Below are 21,941 nucleotides of genomic sequence, written 5' to 3' on the forward strand. Positions count from 1 at the left end.
ATAAAATGTAGGAGCAGATCATGAAAATTGAATAAGTTAATGAAGATATTGTATCTAAGATATATGGTTAACACATTTAACATGTATGGGACTGCCTGTCATCTAGGAGAGGGAGGGGAAAATTTGGAAAAGAAGTGAATATAAGGGATAATGTTGTAAAAAAAAAATTACCCATGCATATGTACTGTCAAAAAAAATTATAATTATAAAATTAATAATAAAAAAAAGAAAAAGTTAATGAAGTAAAGGGTAATTGAGGGTATGTTGACATGTAAGTATGACAGATTGGGGTGGAGAGGAAAACTTGTGAGTCAGGTGCTAGATTCCTTGAGGAAGGAGGAAGAATGATTTAGAGGCCTGTAAATAATATGTTCTATATAAAGGTGAACTGTATAGAAGAAATGAACTTCTAAGGGTGAAACATGTCCCAATGAAATGGAAAACAAAGTGGGGTGAGGGAGATGACAATAAGTGACAATGAGGAGTATGAAGCATGTTGATTCTGACTGATACTCAGGGAAATCTTATCCCAGAGAAGTTCCAAAGGTTAGTGATAAACTTCTCCTGGATTTGGAGTACCAAGGGAGGAAGAGTCTATAGAAATCTGTCTGAAAAGTCACTGCTTCTGCCATGAGAGTGCCATCAACACAACTCATAAGTGACAAGGATCAAACTAATGAGATCTAGATAAAGGGTACCTAAATGAAATTAGGGTTGAGGTCTAGTGGCAGGTTCAGGGAACAGGAAGTCAAATGGAGCTCCCCTGAGCACCCCTTTTGATTCACTGCAAGGATACAGAGTTAAATGAATTCTAGTGGCAGCACAGAGTCTTCTATAAAGGAATTTACAGGCCCAAAAACCTAGATCGATAAAAGAGGTTTATTGTGGGGTTTGGAAGTAAGGTTAAAGTCTGGTTAGTAAAACATGTTAGGTAAAGAGAGAAGTACACCAGAAGTTCCGGTGGACAGAGAATCTGTGATGCAAAGCATGGTGCTAGCATGTTTCGACCCTCGGCAAAGAGATGATTCCAGCTTGGCTCTTTTATAAGGAGAGATTTGGCTAAAGGAGACTAGGGGTGGATTCCCAGGTTGGTTCCTTGCTGGGTTTCATCCAGGGCTAGAATTTGCTAGGTGGAGGTTGGGAAACCTGAGCAGATCATTAGAATGGGGGCTGGGACAGCCCAAGTTAGCTCAGATCCCATGGGGGCTGGGAGAGCCCAGATATCTCCCATTGGAATTCAAAAGGGTGCTTTTGACCAGGACTTGTGAATCAAAGGTCAGCCATGGGGGTTGGGAATCAGAAAGGAATCTTAAAGGGGCCACAATCCGAATCAGAACTGCTTTTTTTTTTTTTTTTTTTTTCTTAGTTCAGTATGGGGATAATGAGATGAGGAAAGATGGCCAGGGATGTAGTGACTTCTGGGGAGAAAATGAAACGATAGTTATATAATAGAAAGGTAGTTCCAGAAGGTATAATGAAAATGGAAAGGGGAAAACTGTAGAATCAGGGGTGAGAGAAACTGGAGATGAAGTAGGGAGAGTGATGATCATGAAATATAAATAGTTCTTTCCATACAGTACTTGGTACACACTTATTTGGAACTCTCTCAAATTTTATGAAACTGCATATATTTCCTCTGGCAACATCACTGTTATACCTAGATCTCAAAAGAGATCAGAGGAAGAGGAAAAGGGCCTTTAACACAAAAACTGAAAATTTAGGAGTACCCGTCTCTAAAGGGCAGAACTCTGTAGAATATACTTAAGGCCCAGTATAATTGATTTAATCCTATAACAAGATGTTAACTCAATGGAATTGATCAGACCATTGTCTAGTTTAGCATGTGAGTTCTCTAGTTCAGCATGATTGATTTAATCTTACAACAAATAATGGTTCCCTAGTGATATAATGATTGGTTTATACCCAATATACTGTAATGATGTAATTGTAACAAAGTATATAAACGGGGAACAAACTCAGCCAGAGGAAGAGAAGACAGAGAACTGGAGGCTGGAGCTCAAGCTCTTGAACTCAGACAGACTTCAAGATAGAGACCCTGGTGGTGGTTCTGCCTCCTGCACTGAAACCAAGACCCATTCCAGAGGGCTTTCAGAAAGCTGGCTGGACCCCAGATGAAGAAGGAGATAATAAAAACTTTGGACTTTATCTTTGACTATTCTCGTGGTGATTATTCTGCTGAAATGAAAGGCTGGTCCCAAGACCTCCAGAAAGCTAACCAGAACATTACACCCATCCTTAAACTCAACTGGATATAAGATAAATGGGGAACAGACAAATAAGCTATAGTTTAGTAATATAATAGAATACAATTATGCCATAAGAAATGATGAAAGGGACAGCTTCAGAGAAATTTGAAAGACATATGAATAGATGCAGAGTAAAGTGAGCAGACCTGCAGAATGTATATAATGACAGCACAGTAAAGACAAACAGCTTTGAAATACTTAACAATTTGAGCAATGTAAAGATCTTCCTGAAGCACAATGTTACCCAATTCCTAACAAAAAAAGGGATAAAATCAAGATACAGAATAAAATACATGCTTTGGGACAAGCTCAGTGTAAGAATTTTTTGGCATATTTGTTACAAGGACTTTTTTCTTATTTTTTTTCCATTGAGGCAGAGATGAGAATGAAAGAAGATGAATTCTTACTAATAAAGAAATTTAAAAAATTTTTAAATGATTGTAGATTCCTCTCAGACATTGTACCAAAAAAACCCCACCACTCTTTTCTTGATACTGTTGCCTCTCTCCCATATATATATATATATATATATATATATATATATATATATATATATATATATATATATATGTGCACTTATATAATAAGTGCAGAGCTTACTATGTAAGCTAGACAGCCTGAATTCTGAATAAAGTTGTACTATATATCTACCATTATTGGAAAATGTGTGACAATGGTATGGCTGATTTGATTATGATTTCCTGAGCAAGAAATATAGTAAGAGTACAAGACAAGATACCAATGTTGTTGTGGTGCTGATGGGGGTTGAGGTCCCTTTAAGAAACCCCTCCCCATGGCTGACCTGGTCATCAGGCCTGTCCCAGCCCCCACCGGATCTGAGCCACCTTGGGACACCACCCACAAACCCCTTTAGGTATAAAAGAGCCAAACTGGAACTCTCTCTTTGCAGGAGCCCTTCCCTCCAAACATCGTATCCTTCCAGCCATATAAGGGTTCCTGTCCGCCCAGCAACTACCTCTGCCCCTTGCGTCTTTCTACCTTTAACTTTACTTCCAAATCCCTACAATAAACCTTTTTATCAATCTAGGTTTTCTGGCCTGTAAATTCCTCTGTGCTGTCACGTGACTATCTTTGCGCCGACCCAAAAGGGGTTCCCCTTTCCCTAATTCTCATCAGTGCTACTGTTTTGGTCCAAGGCTGAAGGAAGGATAGTTGGATAGGACGAGGCTCAGTCTCAGATAGACTTATAGTAGATAGTGGAGTATCCTCCAGTATCCTTCCTGTAGAGAGCCAGAACTTTGGAGAAGTATACTTGAAGTATACAAGGTGTTAACTCAGTGGAATTGATAAAACAATGGTTATCTAGTTTAGCATGGTGATCAATAGTTCTCTAATTCAGTATGATTGATTTAATCTTACAATAAGGTCTTAACTCAGTGTAATTAAGATAATGATCCTCTAGTTACATGTACTTAGTACTTAGTATAATTCTATAAATTGACCCCTATTCTATATCATTGACACCTATGATGATATATTTAGAATATATAAGACCTAAGAGATCTAGAGAAAGACAGACTGGAAGATAAAGACCCTTGTGGTGTTTGTCCTATCTTCTTCACTTCTCAACTGAGATGAAAGAGATTCCATCTTTGATCAGCCTTGTGGTGGCTCTCCTCCCGCCTGCATTCCTTCACTGAAATCAAGATCCATTCCGGAAGGCCTCCAGAAAGCTAGCCAGAACAATAAAACTTCCAAAGGTGAGATAATTCCCCCTATTTGGGAAAGAAAGGGTCTGTGGAAGGTCTTCACAGCTCAGAAATGATAAGGATAGAATTGAACAATGGGCAGTTCAGTATTCTTGCCATGAAACAAACCATGTTGCCTCTCACATGAATGAGTGAAAGAAATGGAAATGATTATGTGGGAAAGAGATGATTTGAGTCTGGAGAGGAAGAAGGAAGCCTTTGATTTGGAATTTCTGTTCAAGTAGAGGCTTGGATGACAAAACTGTCTGGGATCTTATGTGTAAAGTGCTGTTGTCTCCAGAAGCTGTCGATTGCTCTCTGGGAGATCTGCTGTGTCAGCTCAAATCTCTCGGACAGATTCTTCTTCTTGTAGAGAACCGTTGTCTCCAGACAGTTGCCATTAACTCTGGTCCAGAGAGGTGATTTCCCTTCCTGCAGAGAGCTGCCTCAAGTCTGGTCTAGACCAGAGACTGACTCTTCCTCCAGAACGGCCCTCTTTTATCCTCCCAGAGAATGGGCGTGGGATAATGCAAGGACTTCTGGGGAAAATTACTTCAACCAATGAACTTGTTCCTCCTAAGCATGAAAGCTCTTCCTCAGGAAAGGCCGGAACTAGAGAATTGTCAAGTACCGACTTAGCACTTAGTAAGAACCTAATATCTCATTATCTCATTAGCACTTAGTAAGAACCTAACATCTCCCCCTTTCTTTTGATTTAGAACATAGGGTGGTCATAACCTTGAAACATAAATCCATCAATATGGGAGGCATTACACATAATTACATAAACACATAGTAACATAGTAACATAATACATGCTAGAAGTATGTAACAAATAACATGATCAAATAATCATAAATTGAGAATTTATAAATGCCCATAAGTCCATTGTCCATTAGTCTCATCTTGTGTTAGGAAATCCAATGATTTTTGCTGGGTTTTAAAGTTCTTAAACAGTCTTCTTATGCTCTTTCATTGTCAGATGTTTCTTAGATTTTCTCCTTTGTTTTGAGGTCTTTCTCTTTTTCTGTCTCTCTCCAATGGACAAGGCGAATACGACTTGTTGGCACCCATATGATTTCTTCTCCATCTGAAGAAATACAAGCAAACCCTCTCCCCCAGGCAGTTAACCTATCTGGTCCATTCCATTCACCACTTTCTGGGTCTCTCCACATCACCTGGCAATTATCTAAGGATAGTGGAGCTGCTCGCACTGGACACTGCCCGTCTGGTGGGTTATAAAACCTGTCTGCTGGAGCCAGTGCATCTTTGTCAAAAATTAGAAAATTAGTAAGAACCTAACACTTATGGAAGGGATTTTTTTTCCTATACTGGTAGGAGATTGGATTAGATCATTTAAAAGTTTTCTTCCAACTCTAAGAGCCTATGATCCGATTAAAAGAAGAGGATAACAGAATAATAGATTCTAGAGGCAAAGCAGGGTCAAAGGAAAAGGGATGAGTTGAAGATCTATGCATATTTATTGATAGTAGGAAAAAAATATGGAGATTTGAAAACAGATTAATCAATAAGTATTTACTAAGCACTTGTATATGCCCGGCACTATACTGAAGTTTGGAGATACAAAGACAAAAAATGAAATAATTCTTGCTCTCAAGAAGCTCACATTGTAATGCAGATGACATTAACACACACACACACACACACACACACACACACACACATATAATACATGCAAAATTATTGCAAGATAGTTTGGGAAGGCAGCATGATAGTTGCTGCAGAAATTCATGTAGAACGTGAAATTTGAACTTAATTTTAAAGATAACCATGGATTCTGAAAGGAAGCAGTGAAATCCCCAGTACTTGTCCCCAGCTCAAAGGTACCCTCAGAAGAGGAATGTCATGTGTAAGCAACAGCCAAAAAACAAATCTGGATTCATTTCAGAATGAATTTTGGGAGCAATTATTTGGGAGGAATAATTGAGGGATCAATATCCTAAACTGAGAAAAAGAGAGAGGGATCAATACCACAGATTGGCCTTGGAAGGGGAAGAAAAGGAAGAAAGGATAGTGGGAGAGATATATTTGTGAGGGACAGAGAAAAAAAGAGAGAGACCAATTTCAATGCTGCATGGGTTTTTAGTTCCATGATTTTATCCAGCAACATTTAATAGACTATTCTCTATCTCACTGGATTGCAGAGCTAATTGTCTTCAAATCCAGCCAGTATCCTATCCATTACAAACTCCCTGACTGACATTTAAAGCACTTTACAACCAGCTCCAACCTACTTTCCCAAACTTACTACACGTTACAACCTAGCAATCCTCTAAAATTCTATACCCACCACACTGGATTGCTTGCTCTTCAAGCATTCCATCTTCACTGTCCCCCTACCTTCCCCTCCTGCCTCATCCTTCCGTCCAGTTCCTAGGAATGAGCTGCTTGCTCACCTCGGAGACTCAAAAGAGTTTATAATTTCTTTCAAAGGAAACTCTGAAACAGTTGCTGAGTACTCAGCTTAACCCTCACCTCCAATTTGAGGTTTTTCCAGATGCCACCTAGTTGCTAGTACTTTGCACCCTAAATAATGTTGTGATCAATTACCTTTTAGTTACTTTGTATACTTTTTTTTAATGTTGCTGTTTTGTGTCGAGGTGCAGTGTCTAAGTAGAGACTAAGCTGGTCTTCAAGTCAGGAAGCCCTAAATTTATAGCCTTCCAACACTTCAAGACGCTCTCTTACATTTATATCTTAATAAATACGTCTCTTAGTTTATAATAGTATGATATCTCTTTAATTTATACTAAGTATTGTAATTAATATAAACCTTAACTTAGAAATTACAGAGAATTGCCAAGACGTTTAATTCACAGGATTGGCCCAAAGGCATATTTAGAATGTGCTTCTGAGTCTAGGCCGTCGAGAGGGAAGGGACAGTTTCATTCGTCTCTCGGTATCCCTAGCAACGTGGCCAGTCTCTAGACGCTTAATAAATGCTTGTTGCTAGATGGGTTGATTACACGTGCCACAATCCAATCAGACACCACTAGTCCCTGGAGCAGCTACCCTGAGTTTGTAGTTTCGTCAGGTGACGTCACACGTTCCTTTCTTCGCTGTACTCTGGGGGTTGTAGTCTGGGCAGGACTTCAAGTTCCACACTGCTTCGCGTTGGGTCGCGGCGCCTGCGCATTGCGCGCGGCGGGCAGAGCCGAGTCCGGGGCTCTTTTGTTCCGCGGAGCTGGGACGATTGGCTGGGCCCGGGGGAGCTTCGCTTAGCCTAGCTGAGGTGAGGAGGGGCACCAGGCGCTGGACGCGACCGCAGCTCCTCTTGGCTTAGACAGCTCACCTTCCTCTTCGCTGTCCCCAGCCTTCTGCGACGCGCTAGCGGCGCGACACCGATTCCCCCCGGGTTGAGTCGACGCTGCTCTGAGGTAAGGAGGAGGGGTGTGTGTATGTGTGTATCAGTGTGTATATGAGAGTATGTGACTGGTGACACGTTGGGGTGGGGGGTCTGCAGAACGGCAGGGGGCGGGGAAGGCGCTGGGTCTATGGGGATGGAGCCGTTAGGAGCCCGGAGCGCGGGAGACACCCCCCGACCCCCTCCCCCACCGCTCCCCCGGCCCTCAATCCATTCCCGCGCGCGGACCCCGGGAGGAGGCGGGGCTCGTGGAGCGCGCGCGGTGCGGGCGAATCCCGAATTGGAAACGGCTGGTGTGGCTGTCGGGCCCCCCGCACGTGGGGGCAGCTGTGAGCGAGGGGCGTTTTGCAAGAACTATTTGCTTGGGGGGCTGAAGACCCGCGAGGGAGAAGAAATGTGGCCCCTTTGTTTTGGGGGGAGGGGCTGAGTTTAAGCTACTTTAGCCTGTATTGTTTTTACCTGCTATTCTGTAAAAGAAAGGGGGCGGGAACGCCCTTCTGCTGGATTGGGGAGAAACTTAGTACTCTGCTTCTGAGTTTTTGTAGCCAATGCAAGTTTAAAATTGCATTTAAGAAGAAAACTGGGTTGAATCTTGAATTCAATTCTCCACCTCCGCCTGTAGATTATCTCCCATTGAAGTTGTCTATAGCTTGTTTGTACACAGTTTTGCACGTAGTCTACCTCTTGTGAGTTCCTCGAAAGCAGGTACTGTCTTTTGCAGTTCTGCACAATGCCTGGCATTGAAAGACATTTAATAAATGTTTGTTGACCTGACGTAAGTAGTTGTGTGCATGTTGTTTCCCCGATTAGACTGTGAACTCCATGAGGGCAAGGATTTTCCTTCTGTCTTTGCATATCCGGCGCTTATATTACATTGCCTTCTCGTAGTAGAAGCTTCATAAATGGTTATTAACTGACGAAACATTAAGACAAAAGTTTGAGAAGTCATAGTTCTCTTGCTTGGTATGTTTAATATTAGCAAGTATTTCGAAATAAAATATCATTCATATTGCATTAGAAGAATCGTCTCCAAGACGATTGCAATAGGAAAATGAAATTAACTTTTAATTAATTTCATTTCACTGTTTCCTCCCCCACCCCGTAATAGATTATTTTCCACAAAGTATTATGGCATCAAACTTGTGCTCAAATTTTGGTTAGACTCGGGAGTAAAAAAGACTTTGAATCCCATCTTAGACATTTACTTGTTAGTTAATCCTAGGCAAGTCCCTTAATCTTTTTTCAGTCTCAATTTTGTAGTCTATTAGACGAGAGAAGTTTGTGGGAAGACCCCCTTGCTTTCTCTCCCTCCCTAGGATATGGGCTAGCGTTCCTCAGTTCTTTTAACTTAGGTTTAGAGCTGAAAGGGAACCTAAAGACTTAAGTGCTTTGTAGTTGGTGGGAAAGCCTAGGTGTTTGTTTACCTGGTTTTTAGTTTTAGCCAAACGGTACCGGGAGCCTTCGAGTTTTTATTATTGGTTTGTGGATCAGCTTTAAATTGTATTTCTTCATAGCCTTTGTCTAACAAATTTTGTCTCGCGATGCTTGGTGATGACTGAGTTTTAAGTTTTGTAACTGTTTCCTTTGGAAAGGATTGCTTGTAAAAGTGTGTAAGAGGTTGCCTTTTCTTTTTGATCTTTTGTAAAGTGCTTTTTGGGCGCCAAATTCAGGGTATCTGAAGTGTGAGAAAGCACCCTTTGAGTTATTTAAATGCAGCAACTTTCACCTCTTTCAACACTACCCAGAAGATTGTTTTGTAAGAGCTTTTATGTACCCATTACTATGTTAGGCTCAAGACTTCCTGTTTGTGTAGCTTTACTTGGGCTGTTTCCCATGCCTGGAATTCAATCTCTCCTTACCTGACCCAAGCTAGACTCCCTAGGTTCCTTCAAAGCTCAGTTTAAACCTCACTTATTACAAGAGGCTTTCCTCCTTTTTTCCTCTGCAGGAGGCTTGTGGATTTATGAAAGTACCTAAAGAACAACCATTTCTTTTTTTGTTTTGCTGAAGCAATTGGGCAACTGACTTGCCTAGGGTTACGCAGCCAAGAAATGTTAAGTGTCTGAAACTAGATTTGAACTCAGGTCTTCCTAACTTCAGGGCTGCTGCTCTATCCACTGGACCACCTAACTGCCCCAAGGACAACTATTTCTGCCAGTTCTTTTCACCATTTACCCTAACAAAGGGTTGTCTCAGTTATTAGGTAGGTGAGTGACTGAAAGGTCCAAAGGTGAATAGAGGCAAGAAATCCTTTATGCTATGATCCTCCCAGACTTTTATATAGAAGACAATATAGTTAAAGGAAGCCTCTAGGTTTTGGAAAATCTTGATCCGTTTTGTTTTTTTTCCCCCCTCCGAAAAGTGCTACAACCCACTGCCAGTGTCTTGATTAGAAAAGATATGTGCTTTCTGTTTCTTTGTATATATGGTTAGATATCTTAATTTTTCTAACCCCTTCTAGAGAAAGGATACTATAGAAATATATCAGTAGTCTATTAGAAAGGAAGTTTTTAAATGAGAGAACTTAAGTACACTTTGAAAGGAGGATTGACATTTTAATGTCATTTTCCAAAGGACATAATACAGAATCATAAGAATAGTAGGTGTAGTTTTTTTCCCCTAGCTATGAGCATTTTTTTTTTTTATCACTTACCATGTTCTTGGCATTATGCCAGTATTGAGTATACAAAGAAAAAGTTTTTGGAAATTGGAGCTCTCCTAGCTGGAGGATCAGGAAAAGCCTCAGGTAGAGACACACAATGAGCTCTGAAGGAAAGTAGTTTCTAAGAGGAAGAGGTGAGATAGAAATAGACTTTGATGCAGATCTAAGATGGAGTATCTTGCCTAAGATAGGCAAGTTTCACTGTAATGTACAATAAGTAAAGACAAATAATGTGAAAGACTATGAAAGACTTTATATGTCAAATGGAATTTGAATTTTTATTTTAACCTAGAGGAAGCTGCTGGAGCTTTTGAGCAATCTTTACTCTGGCAATTGATAATATTCCTATAAATCATTTATTCTGTAGTGGTATGGTATTTGTTGTTAACTTGTTTCAGTTTTGTCTGATACTTTGTGACCCTACTTGAGGTTTTCTTGGCAAGGATAGAGGAGTGGTTTGGTATTTCCTTCTCCAATTCTTTTTACAAATGAGGAAACTGTCACTTGTAACAAAGGATTGAAAAAAGGTACAAAATAGATCAGCAAAACTAATAGTTGTAAGATACTTTTTTTTCCAATTCTTTTGGAGACAAGCTTGATACTAATTACAGAGTCTTTTTCAATATTTAAATATTCTCTTCCATTGATACTGTGTATCTATGTAAGTATTGTTTTCCTGGTTCTTTTTAGTTTGTTTTTTATCAGTTAATGTTATCTTCTTGCACTTCTCTGAAGTACTAATGTGTTCCATTTCTCAGGGCATAGTGGGATCAGATTGAATTAATACATCAATATTTTTAGTCTTTTCCCATTTGGTTTGTTAATTTTTCTCCCTGTTCTTGTCTACCTTAGAAAATGCTGACATGAATGTGTTTCGGAGTATGAGGGATCTTTTGTCTTTAACCTCTCTCCTTCCTATTCCTAAAAATGGGATTTCTGGTCATTGAATATAGACACTTTAGTCCCTTGGCATAATTTCAAATTAATTTTCAGAATGGTTGAATCAAATTATAGTTCCATCAACAGTGTATTGGTGTTCCTCTGTTTTGCAGTCTTTCTAACAACATCTTTGCCAATTTGGTGCCTGGTGGGGAAACCTAAGTTCTTTTGATTTGCATTTCTCTAATTTTTAGTAATTTGGAGCCATCTTTCATATGGTTATTAATAATTTGACATACTTATGAAAAACTATTTTTTGTCATCCATTGAGAAAATATTTTCTTTATCTTATATATTCATATTAATCCCTGTAAATCTTAGGAGGCATCTGGCCCTTCCTTATCACAAATATTTGAAGCAAAGATTTTTGCCCCCAATTGGCAGCTTCCTAACTCTATTGCATTATTCATTAAAAACCTTTTCAATTTGATGTAATCAAAATTAACCATTTATCTTTTGTATTTCCACACCCTTGTTTGATCAAGAACTCTCCTATCAGTCTCTGGGACTAATCTAAATCTAGTTTTATTTTTTTTATTTCTTCTTAGGACTTTTATTATTCAGATCTCATTTCCTATTTAGGGTTATCCTGTTGTATAGTTTAAGATTATTGGTCTAAACCCAGTTTTTGTCCAACTGTTTCACACTTTTCCCAGCAGTTCTTGTCACATAAGTTCTTCCCCAAGTAATTTATGCCTTCAGGTTTCTGTTTTTCCTTATTTAGTCTGTTCTACTGATCTACTTTTTTATTTTTAAAAGGTACTAGAGTTTTTTCCTGCCTTCACAGCATGATAAATTTATGAGTCTCTCATGTATTTCACTCAACCTTCATATTAAAATAAGCCCCTATAGTCAGATTTATGTTAAGTCTATAGGAGATATCCAGTGTTGGCTTTGTAAAATAACTACTTATGAAAGATAAGGGAAACTCCTCCAAGCTGCACATAACGCTTGATATTTTGCACTTTTAAAGATAGTACTGCGGAAAATTTTACCCCATATGGAAATAAAATAATGGAATCAAGGGAATTTACAATAACACAAAAGATTTTAAGTTTTGGGTTCATTTTCTTTTACATCTTAAATATGCTTTTTTAGGAACCAAAATAAACTCCAGGTTCTTGATCTTTTAAGTATCTGTATTAGTAAGAAATTGACATAATAGAAAATAGCAGAAGCAGGGATTTGAACCCAGATTTTAAAATTCCAAATTCCACAATATTTTCACTAGACCTTATATTTAAATCTCTTCTCTGCTGCTTAGTATTGTGATCTTTGGACAAATCACTTAACCCTAATAGTATATCAATAAAGTGAGGGGGGCAGCTAGATGGCTCAGTGGATAGAGCACCAGCCCTGAATTCAGGAGGAGCCGACTTCAAATCTGGTCTCAGACACTTAACACTTCCTAACTGTGTAACCCTGGGCAAGTCACTTAACCCCAGCCTAAAATAAAGTGAAAGATTATACTCCATAAGAAACATCATGGTTTCTTACCCTTCAAAATTTATGGTCCTATGATACAGTATGTGAGAAACTTTTCCTTTTTCTTTCTTTTTATAGACCTGTATTGAATTGAGAGTTGTTAACTAATTACTTGGACTTTCAAGGAGGGAGATTTTTATCTTTGGATGTTTTTAAACTTGGACATTTTCTGAACTCTGATTTAATTCTAGGTTTGACTTTTTTTTTTCTTTTAAGAGAAGGACCCTATAACTGGGTAAGCTTTGCTCCTTAGGAGGTCAGTGGGTTCTGTAGAGGACCACAGATAGTGGGGAATTCTGGGAAAGGTATATTTGAAACAAGGATACTTACAGCAGAGTGTTTACTCAGTGTGATTGATGAGATAATGGTTCTTTAGTTCATATATACTTAGTGTGATATTATGATATAATCAAGTGTGATATAATGATATAATCACTTTAGTTTGATGTAATGATGTAATCACTCTAGTTGGCATATATTCAGTATGATATGGTGATATAATAGTTTTCAACTTGGCTCAGTGCGTTGTTGTGATGTAATCATACTAAGGTATTTAAAGGCTGAGAGAGGATTAGAGATAAGTGTGTGCTTATGTTTAAGTTTGATCCCAGACTCCAGACTCCATCCTTGACCATCCTTGGGGTGGTTTTCCTATCTTCATCACTTCTCCACTAGCTTCTCCAGCTAGTCTGGACATTACAGGTTCTATATCTACTTTGGGAGTAATATTGACTCTTGTGATCTCAAATGTATAATGGTTTCAACACAGGTTGCTGCCAAAATGAAAAACCATTGATACTTCTCAGACATGGTTTATGAAGGGTCCCACAGAAGAGCCTAGCACAGGATATTTATAGTGCTCATTATGTGAGTGTATGGCATTGCTTTTTCCACTATCAGATTTTTCATTTGAAAACATTCCCTTCACTAATAAAGCCTTATCCTGAGGAAAAGAAAAAAGGAACTTTTGAATTATCAGAAGATACCATATATTAATGATGTTAAACTCAGATATGGGACCATTTCCCAATTACATTTAATCTGGTTAGGGCCACATTTGGGAATGTTGCTGATTTATATATTTGACACCTCTGCTGTATATTATTAGGTTTCACTTGCCTTTTAATAAAAGTTCATTTTGTTGATCTTCCTAAGAGTTCATTTAGATAATATGAGTGGTTTTTGTTTTTGTTTTTGTTTTTGTTTTTAAGATTCCTTATACCCACCTCGTATTCCTATTGTCCACTGAATAAAATTAAAGTCCTTAACTCTTTCTGGACCCAAGTAATATTTCTAACCTTGACACTTTACATAGAACCCCTCAGCTTCAACTGTGTAATTGCCTTTCTTCCTTCCATTCAGTTATTAAAACTGTTATCAGTGACCAACAAGCATGAATTAAGCTCTTATTATCTGTGAGGAACCCTGGGGAATATAAAGCCCAAAATATAATCCTTATCCTCAAAGAGCTCAAATTCTAATGGGTGATTCAACATGCAAATAACCAAAATAACTTAAAATATATGAAATTTTAAATAGACCTTTTTTCTAAATAAAGGGTGGGGAATGTTGGGGGAGGGGAGAGGTCTGGGGACAGGGTCTGGTCAGGATTGGGGCTCAGTCTGCCACAGAAAAATATCTCCAACAGATAGCAAAATTTGAAAAGTCTTGAAGTGAACTCAGAGACAGAGGTGAGAGAGATTGTTTCAGGACTATATCACCTAGTACAAAAACTCAGATGCAGAAGATGGAAAGCTGTGTGCAAGAAATAACAAGAAACCCAGGACAATTGGATCATAGATTATGTAGGGGGAAGTAACGGGCCCTATAAAGGGTAAGGAACGTCCAGATTGCAAAGGGTTTTAAAAGCTTAACAGAAAATGGCATGTTTGATCTTAGAAGTAATGGAATCCACTGGAGTTTATTGAGCAAAGGTTAGAGAAGCTATTGCAGTGATCCTGGTGTGAAGTGATGAGATTCTTAATTAAGAGATATTGTGAAGGTAGAAATAAAACTTGGGAACAGAACTTGGATGCATGAGATGGGTACAAGTGAGTAGTTGAGGATTTATAGTAAAGAGTGGGAGTCAGAATATTGTGCCTTTGACAGCAATAGAGAAATTTGGAAGGGAGAAGAATTTTGGGGAGAAAGATAATGAGCTCAACATCAAATTTGAAATTTCTAAGAGGCAGACGTGGATGATAGGAAACTGGATCTCAGGAGAAAAGTTAGGACTGGATTTATAGATCTGGAAATCATTTGCATAGAGATGATAACTGTGGTCTTGGGAACTATATGACTACTGAGTTATATAGTATAGAAGGGATTCTTAAACTTTTTTGTGTCATAGACTCTTTTGATCCCAAAGATCCTCTCTCAGAATAATATGTTGTTTTTTTTTCATAATTTAAGGAAATACTAAATTACAGCTAAAGTTTAAAGAATGTAATTTTTTTCCCCAAACAAGTTAATGGACCCATCTTTTCAAATCTGTTTATAGACCTTTTGGGGAGAGGTTTAAGGATCCCTCAGTACAGAGGGAGAAGAGAAGACAGCATATTCTTGAGCAGTGAGTGGCTGTAGTTTCTGGGTGTTTTCTTGAGTAAAGCTCCAGCAAAAGATACTAAGTAGTATCAGATGGGTGAGTAGAAAGCAGTGTCATGAAAATTCAAAGAGGAGAGAGTATCCATAGAAGGTGATCAATAGTGTCCAAAGCTGCAGAGGTTTTAGGGAGGTTAGAAGAAAGTCATTAAATTTGGCAAGTTGGTACCAATGTGAACATTGGTAATTTTGGGGAGAGTAATTTCAGTGGCATGACCTGATCCAGGAGTATTTAATAAGCACCTACTACTATAAATAAGCAAGGAACAGTGCAGGCCAATAAGGTTACCAAAGAAAAGAAAAATGGGCCTTGCTCTTTTGGAGCTTATATTCTATAGAAATTCCTTTCTATGTCCTTCTGTGAAATTGTAATCCTTTGTAATTGTAATCAATTGATTTTGCAGATTTGTTCTTGTAAATCATACTAGGATAAGTTGTTTTAGTAATGGGGAAATGGAAGTGAGCAGGACAGTAGGCATTGGTTGTAGGTAATTTCCTTATTTCTGCATAGCTGAACTCTTGCAGAAATAAGTTGATGAGCTAAGTTCTTCTTTTCAACTAGTCCTGACCAGTCCCCTTGTATGTCATGATGTCTAGCATTCCACTTATCCTAGTCTTTGTAGAATTCTAATCATAGGAGAAGAAGAGGTGTTTACTGCTTAAATACTGCCACTCCCCCAATTCACTCTGTAGTTGCTTTTGTTGTTGTTGTTGAGTTGTTGTTGGTGTTGTTGGTTGTTGAAGCATTTTATTTTCAAAACATATGCAAGGATAATTTTTCAACATCTACCCAAGCAAAATCTTCTGTTCCATTTCCCCTCTTCCTTTTTCTCCATCCCTTCCCCTAAAAGAAAGTAATCTAATATATATTAAACATGGTCAAAATATATGTAAATCCAATATAGGCCTACATATTTATATAATTATCTTGCTGCATAAGAAAAAGTAGATTAAAAAGGAAAAAGAAATGAGAAAAAAAATAAAATTCAAGCAAATAACAAAAGAAGTGAAAATGCTATGTTGTGATCCAAACTCAGTTTCCACAGGCCTCTCTGGATGTAGATGGTTCTCTTCATCACAAATAAGATCATTGGAACTGACCTGAATCATCTCATTGTTGAAAGAGCCAAATATATCAGAATTGATCATCGTATGATCTTGCTGTTGCTGTGTACAATGATCTGGTTCTGCTCATTTCACTTAGCATTCGTTCATGTAAGTTTCTCCAAGCCTCTGAAATCATCCTCCTAATCATTTCTTATAGAACAATAATACTCTGTAACATTCATATACCATAATTTGTTTCATATACCATAACTTGTTAAGCCATTCTTCAACTGATGGGCATCCATTTAGTTTCCAGTTTCTTGCCATTACAAAAAGGACTGCCACATTTTTGTAGGTCCTTTTCTCTCCTTTATGATCTTTTATGACCAGTAGAAACACTGCTGGATCAGAGGATATGCAGTTTTATAGCCCTTTGGGCACAGTTCGAAATTGTTCTCCAGAATGGGTTGGATCAGTTCACAAATCCACCAGCAATATATTAGTGTCCCAGTTTTCCCACATCCCCTCCACATTCATTATCTTTTCCTGTCATTTTAGCTAATCTGAGAGGATATAGTGGTACCTCAGAATTGTCTTAATTTTCATTTCTCTGATCAATAGTGATTTAGAGCACCTTTTCATATGCCTAGAAATGGTTTCAATTTCTTCATCATAGCCTTTGACTATCAATTGGAGAATGGCTTGAATTCTTATAAATTTGAGTCAATTCTCTATTTTTAAAATGAGGCTTTCATCAGAACTCTTGAATGTAAAAATGTTTAATCAATATATTGCTTCCCTTCTACTCTTGTCTGCATTAGTTTTGTTTGCACAAAAACTTTTTGACTTAATATCAAAATCATTAGCTGCTTATTAAAAATTATTAAAAATGTTTCTGAAAATTATGTGATTTTTTTTTTTATTATTCCTCTTTTTTGTTCCTCTTTATTGATTATAAAAGAGCCTTATAAAACCCCACAAGGCATCGTTTGGCAATTGTTAATAAACTGATTATGCTTGGACTTGATTGCCTCAGTTTATCTCAGTTGCAAAGGGGACCTACCTACTCTCTAGACCCAACTGAAATTTCATCTTAAGTCTCAGATGATTCCTTCCTTCTTATTTACTTTTTCTCCTTTAAATTCTTTCAGGGCTCATACTCCACTCCACTTCTTATCCCAAACATTATCCTTAAGTAAATTTATGAATGTGTTAGTTTGTTGTCTTTGTCCACAGAATGCAGTTTGTTTTGTTTTGCTTTGCCTCTATCAAAGTCCTAACCACAAGATGATGGAGAAAGAAAGATCACCATCATAAACATTTGTTTTTATTTAGTATTTTTCCCGTTACATATAAAAATAATTTCTAACATTCTTTTTTCAAACTTTTGAGTTTGATTCTTTTCCCTTTTCTCTCCCCACTTCCCTTCATTGAAAATACAAGCAAAAATACAAATACAAGTAAATATAGGGTGTGTGTGTGTGTGTGTAGTCATGCAAAACATTTCCATAATGATCAGTATTGTGAAAGAAAACAGACCAAAAAGAAAACCTCAAAAAAAAGGGAAAAAAGTTTGCTTCAATCTGCATTCAGATACCATCAGTTCTTTTTTTTCATAAGTCCTCCAGAGTTCTCTTGGATCATTGTATTGCTGAGAATAGTTACATCATTCACAACTGATCATCTTAAAATATTACTATTACTTTGTACTCAGTACATTTTCCTTTGCATCAGCTCATGCAAATCTTTGCAGGTTTTTCTGAGAGCATCCTGCTCATCATTTCTAACAGCACAATAATCTATTGTAATCACATACCACAGTTTATTTAGGCATCCCTTCAGTTTCCAGTTCTTTGCCCCCAGAAAGGAGTTGCTATATATATATTTTTGTACATATAGATCCTTTTCTTGTTTGTTTTTTATCTTATTTGGGATTCAGACCTAGTAGTGGTATTGCTAGATCACAAGGTATGCGTAGCTTTATAGCCATTTGGGCATAATTCTGAATTGCGTTTGAATAGTTAAAAGTTTTTATTGATATCTGCTGCTTTTATATCACCTAAATTTCTCCCAGTATTTTATCTCCCAAAGAGCATTCCATATAACAGTGCTTTTTTTTTATTTTTTTAAACAATAGCTTTTTATTTTTCAAAATATATACCAAGATTATTTTCTTTCTTTTTTTTTTTAATATTTAAAAGACATTTCCAACTTTATTTAATAATGGGTCTTTGTTATTCATACCTTGTTCTTTTTTTTTTCAATTTTTTTAAAAATAATTTTTATAATTATAACATTTTTTGACAGTACATATGCATAGGTAATTTTTTTTTTTTTTAACAACATTATCCCTTGTACTCCCTTCTGTTCTGAATTTTTCCCCTCCTTCCCTCTACCCCCTCCCCTAGATGGCAGGCATTCCCATACATATTACATATCTTATAGTATCCTAGGTACAATATATATGTGCAGAACCGAATTTTGTTGTTGTTATTGTTGCAAAGGAAGATTTGTATTCGGAAGGTAAAAATAATCTGGGAAGAAAAAACACAAACCAAAAAATAATAATAATGCTCACAGTTTACACTCATTTCCTAGTGTTCCTTTTCTGGATGTAGCTGATTCTGTCCATCATTGATCAATTGGAATTGGATTAGCTCTTCCCTATGTTGAAGATATCCACTTCCATCAGAATACATCCTTATACAGTATCATTGTTGAAGTGTATAATGATCTCCTAATTCTGCTCGTTTCACTCAGTATCAGTTGATGTAAGTCTCTCCAAGCCTCTCTATATTCCTCCTGTCTGTCATTTCTTACAGAACAATAATATTCCATAACATTCATATACCATAATTTACCCAACCATTCTCCAATTGATGGACATCCATTCATTTTCCAGTTTCTAGCCACTATGAAAAGGGCTGCCACAAACATTTTGGCACATACAGGTCCCTTTCCCTTCTTTAGTATTTCCTTGGGATATAAGCCCAGTAGTAGCACTGCTGGGTCAAAGGGTATGCACATTTTGATGACTTTTGGGGCATAATTCCAGATTGTTCTCCAGAATGGTTGGATTCTTTCACAACTCCACCAACGATGCATCAGTGTCCCAGTTTTCCCTCCAATATTCATCATTATTTTTTCCTGTCATCTTAGCCAATCTGACAGGTGTGTAGTGGCATCTCAGAGTTGTCTTAATTTGCATTTCTCTGATCAATAGTGATTTGGAACACCCTTTCATATGAATGGAAGTAGTTTTAATTTCATCATCTGAAAATTGTTTGTTCATATCCTTTGACCATTTATCAATTGGAGAATGGCTTGATTTCTTATAAATTAGAGTCAGTTCTCTATATATTTTGGAGATGAGGCCTTTATCAGAACTTTTACCTGTAAAAATGTTTTCCCGATTTGTTACTTCCCTTCTAATCTTGTTTGCATTAGTTTTGTTTGTGGAGAAACTTTTTATTTTTTTCTATTTTGTGATCAATAATGATCTCTAGTTCTCTTTTGGCCACAAATTCCTTCCTCCTCCACAAGTCTGAGAGGTAAACTATCCTATGTTCCTCTAATTTATTTATGATTTTGTTCTTTATGCCTAAATCTTGGACCCATTTTGATCTTATCTTAGTATGTGGTGTTAAATGTGGGTCCATCAAGATTATTTTCAAAATTCACCCTTGCAAAACTTTGTGTTCTGAATTTTTCTCCCCACTCTCTTCCCCTGGACAGCAAGTAATCTTATGTAGATTAAACATGTGCAATTCTTCTAAATATATTTCCCCATTTATCATACTAACCCCCCCCCAAAAAAAATCAGATCAAAGAAGAACAAAAAAGTGAGAAAGAAAAAAAAAATCAAGCAAACAATTTTTAAAAAGGTGAAAGTGTTGAGGTTGGGAAGGGACCCCAAAAGGTTGGGAGTCACAGATTGTATTGGAGTGTCTCAAAAGAATTTGCAGGCTTGAACCCATATCCAAGTCAAGAAGCAAAATTTATTGTAATTGTAATGGCTATTGAAGCAGGTTGAATTCCAAATGAATTTAGCAAAGAACCAGAACCACTGAGACACATTTATCTAGTTCTTCAAGTCTAATAGAATATGCTAATTTTATAGCCTAAAGGTAGAATTGAGGAATGCTCTCAGGAATTTAGTTGTCTCTGACCGGCAGATCTAGAATTATTCTAAGGTTAGAGAGATACAGGATCACTACTATATCATCCCTAAAGTCTAAGGGAAGAAATATTATATTCCTAGGCCAGAAGACTTAAACTTATTGACAGGTTACCAGACAATAGTACTCCAAGATTGGGGGGGGGGGGGAATGGAAGAGGTGGAGACTTCAGGATCATAGATTACAAAGCCAAAAGATTTAGAATCACTGATAGGTTTTGCCTAGAAGCTACATTCCTTCAAAAATACTGTGCTTTGATCCACTTTCAGCCTCTCTAGTTCTCTCTTTAGATCTGGATGACTCTTTCCATTCCAAGTAGAGACAGTGCTGGATCAAAGGGCATGTACAGTTTGATGGCCTTTTGGGCATATATAACTCCACCACCTCTCTTTTTACACAGATAGATTTTGAATTGTTCTTTAATCTTCAATTCAATTCAGATGCCTTTTTAAATTTTTTCCTCTGATGCTTGCCCAGAGTCACACAGCTAGAAGTATTAAGTGTCTGAGGGCAAATTTGAACTCGGGTCCTCCTGATTTCAGGGCTTGTGCTCTATCCACTGTGCCATCTAGATGCCCCATTACATATCTCTTTTGAAGCTTTGCCTTATTTATTTTCCAGTGAGTCCCTTTGCAATTCACATAGCACTTTGTACATTTCTTGTAAACTTATGTATTTTGCTTTTCTGAAATACTCAAGCATTTGCTGAGCATTTATCTTTGTTAGGCCAGTCAAGAGCTACAGATACAAAGATGAAACAATACCTACTTTTAAGACATTCACATTCTCTGCCAGAGATTATTATATGAATAAAAGTTGTAGGGGGAGCATTTGGGATATTAGAAAGGTCTTGGTGTAGAAGACGATGCTCAAGCTGTCACATAAAAGAAGAAAAGGATACTGTGAAGTAGAGGTGAGGAGAAAGGATGTATAAGACATAAACTAAGAAATGGAGTGACTTGTGTGAAAAACTGAGAAAAGGTGGGTTTGACTGGACCATATAATGCAGGAAGGTGAGCAGGGTAAAGTGACAGGAAAGAAAAGATCAGTTCTTTAAAAGCCAAAAAATAAATTTTATATTTTGTCCAAGAGATGAGCCACTGACATTTATTTTTTTAATAATAGGTTTTTATTTTTCAGAATATATGCAAAATAGTTTTCAACATTCACCCTTGAAAAACTTTGCGTTCCAGATTTTTCTACCTCTCCCTAGACAACAAGTAATCCAATATAGGTTAAACATATGTAATTCTTCTGAACATATTTCCACATTTATCATGCTGCACAAGAAAAATCAGATCAAAAGGGGAAAGAAATGCGAAAGGACAAAAACAAGCAAACAACATCAATAAAAAAGGTGAAGTGCAATGTTGTGATTCACATTCAGTCTATAGTCCTCTCTCTGGGTACACATGGCTCTCTCCCTCACAGGCATTGGAATTGCTCCGAATAACCTCATTGTTGAAAAAGAGCCAAGTCCATCACAGTTGATTATTACGTAATCTTGTTACTGAGTACAGTGTTCTCTTGATTCTGTTTGATTCACTCAGCATCAATTTATATGTCTTTCTAGGCATTTTTGAAGTCAGTTCTTTATAAAGTTACCAGTGCCAAATTTCTATATCCATTGCCTTTTCTGAGTCCTAATATTTCTTCACAATCTCTTCT

At 37.4% G+C, this 21,941-nt stretch overlaps 1 protein-coding gene across 3 annotated transcripts in view; it reads left to right on the forward strand.

Moving 5' to 3' along the window:
* The first annotated feature begins 7,139 nt into the window (after positions 1-7,139).
* Positions 7,140-21,941, forward strand: part of CBX1 (chromobox 1) — a 40,373-nt gene continuing 25,571 nt past the window's right edge. For all 3 annotated transcript variants that reach the window (XM_074261278.1, XM_074261275.1, XM_074261277.1), the window contains exon 1: positions 7,140-7,374. The gene's annotated coding sequence lies outside the window, so the exon portion shown is untranslated. The remainder of the gene's footprint in view (positions 7,375-21,941) is intronic.

Source organism: Sminthopsis crassicaudata, chromosome 4 (genome assembly GCF_048593235.1).
Source record: "Sminthopsis crassicaudata isolate SCR6 chromosome 4, ASM4859323v1, whole genome shotgun sequence".
NCBI lineage: Eukaryota > Metazoa > Chordata > Mammalia > Dasyuromorphia > Dasyuridae > Sminthopsis > Sminthopsis crassicaudata.